We start from the raw sequence: 2,483 nt of genomic DNA, 5'->3' as shown, positions 1-2,483 counted from the left end.
TTATTAGAAAAATTTATACATATCATAGAATACTCAGGTGTAAGCCTAAGTAAAAAGAAAGCAGATATAATGAAAAAGCAAATAAAATTTTTAGGAATACAAATAGACAAGAATGGAATAAAAATGCAAACACACATAGTACAAAAAATAATTAACTCAAATGAACAACTAGATACAAAAAAGACATTACAATCATTTCTAGGACTAGTAAACCAAGTAAGAGAATACATACCAAAATTAGCAGAGAATTTAAAACTATTACAAAAAAAATTAAAGAAAGATGTAGAATACAAGTTTGATAGAAAAGACGAAACACAAATACAAAAAATAAAACTATTATGTAAGAACCTACCTAAACTATATTTTCCAGATGAAAACAAAAAATTTACTTATATAGTAAAATCAGACACCAGTGAAAAAGTTATGGAGGACTCTTAAAATATAGGTATGATAAAGAAAAATAAGAACATCATTGTAGATATTATTCAGGAACATTTACTAATACAAAAAATACGATGGGAAATAAATAGGAAAGAATTATATTCAGTATATAAATGTTTACTATCATTTGAACCATATATTGTATATAACAAATTTATTATAAGGACCGATAATACACAAGTAAAATGGTGGCTAACAAGAAAAATACAAGATTCGGTAACTACGAAAGAAATAAGAAGATTGATATTAAATATATTAAATTTTACATTTACTATTGAAGTGATAAAAACTGACAAGAATGTTATTGCAGATTACTTATCAAGACAAAGCTACATAGACTGAAAAAGAAAATACTATAGAAGAAATACTCAAAGCTATGAACCTACTTTGCACAAAAGTAGAAAATATTGAGAAAGAGCTACAATAAATACGAAGTCAACAGCATGACTATAAAAATGCGGAGTTAAGTCCATCGGAAGACTTTAAAAATCCAGATCTAAAAGGTGACATTGGGAAACACCTTAAAACCCATAATGTTTGTTTAAAAACAGCTGCAGGTACGAGCAAACAAGTTAGTGAAAAACAACATAAGAATACAAACTTAAACCAGCTATTTGAAAAACCATTTACTCCGAGAACACCAAAAAACACATTGGCTATGGAACCCCAAACCTCAACCTATGCAGGTAGCCTACAAAACAAGAAAAAATTATATAACCATGTTAGGAGAACCTATATTGAAAATATATACAAAATCCAAACTTATTTAAATCGTAATCCTAGATCCACTACAACCAAAGAACCAAATCAAGACTACCTAACCCAAAAATTACAAGGTTATAACAAGTTAATTGCACTACCAAAAATTAACGCCAATTTAGTAAGAACATGTTACAATTATGGACTATTAAATATCGTATATACATATGATGGAGAAGAGATAAGTGGAATACCATAATTACACAAAGCATTCGTCACATATAAAAGAGTTACCAAAGGATATTTATTTTATATAAAGTTTTATACAGCACCAGTGGAGATATTATACGAGGAGATAAAACCTCCAATTCAAGTTATTAAGATAGGATTAACCAAAGATATGATTATACCTGATGATATCGGACAACAAGAAGAAATACAAAAATAGAGATACCAAGTTTTTATGCCAATAAAAGAATAATTGGTATATCAACTATTATACAAGAGTTAGCAAACAATTATTTGAATGGAAATGCTATATGGAGTTACTACTCTAGAGACCAGTTAATGATATATTCAAATTCAAGAGAACTAAGGAAAGCAGATATGGATGAAGTCCAGCGATGGATTTTATCATTATTAAAACCAGAAGAAAGACCTACGACAAGAGCACTCAAGCAGGATTTATTTCGCCAGAACTATTAACCATATATTGCAAGCTAATTGGACACAAATACCCTGATCATCTATGTTCAAAATGTAATGGAGAAGACAACGTGATTCTCGATGTCCAGCTAGAATAAAGACAAAGAAGATAAAGACAACTAAAGAGATAAGGCAGAGAAGATATATTTGGCCAAAAAATCCAAAAGCAAATAGTGAATAGTATTATTATTGTAAATTATTAGTCTTATTGTAAGAAAGTGTAGTGTAAAATAGTCAACAATGTAGAATGCATATTCAAAGTAGTAGGTGTGGTGTGTAGGGACAAGTGTAAAGAGGGTAGGTGTGGTAGTGTAAAAAAGTCATAAAGTAAATAGTACTATGTAAGAAATTCATGAAGTAGTGCATTATTGTGCATTATTGTACATTAATGTAAAGATATGATAGAATTTGTAGGTGCAGTAGATAAGATTTCCTTTCTATATAAAGGAAGGAAGATGTAACATAAAAGACAGACTTTGAATAAACGAAGCACTTTCATAAAATACACTCTCTCAAATATTTAAAATACTTCATAGATAATGGAGCAACCCTCAGATATCATGGATAAGCAAGAGGTAAAGGTATATTGTTCAAAAAATATGCAGATCTAATTTCATATATTCCTGAATATCATATAT

Source organism: Solanum tuberosum, unplaced genomic scaffold, assembly GCF_000226075.1.
Source record: "Solanum tuberosum cultivar DM 1-3 516 R44 unplaced genomic scaffold, SolTub_3.0 scf00124, whole genome shotgun sequence".
NCBI classification, from domain to species: Eukaryota; Viridiplantae; Streptophyta; class Magnoliopsida; order Solanales; family Solanaceae; genus Solanum; species Solanum tuberosum.
Note: the sequence above shows the minus strand (reverse complement) of the source record.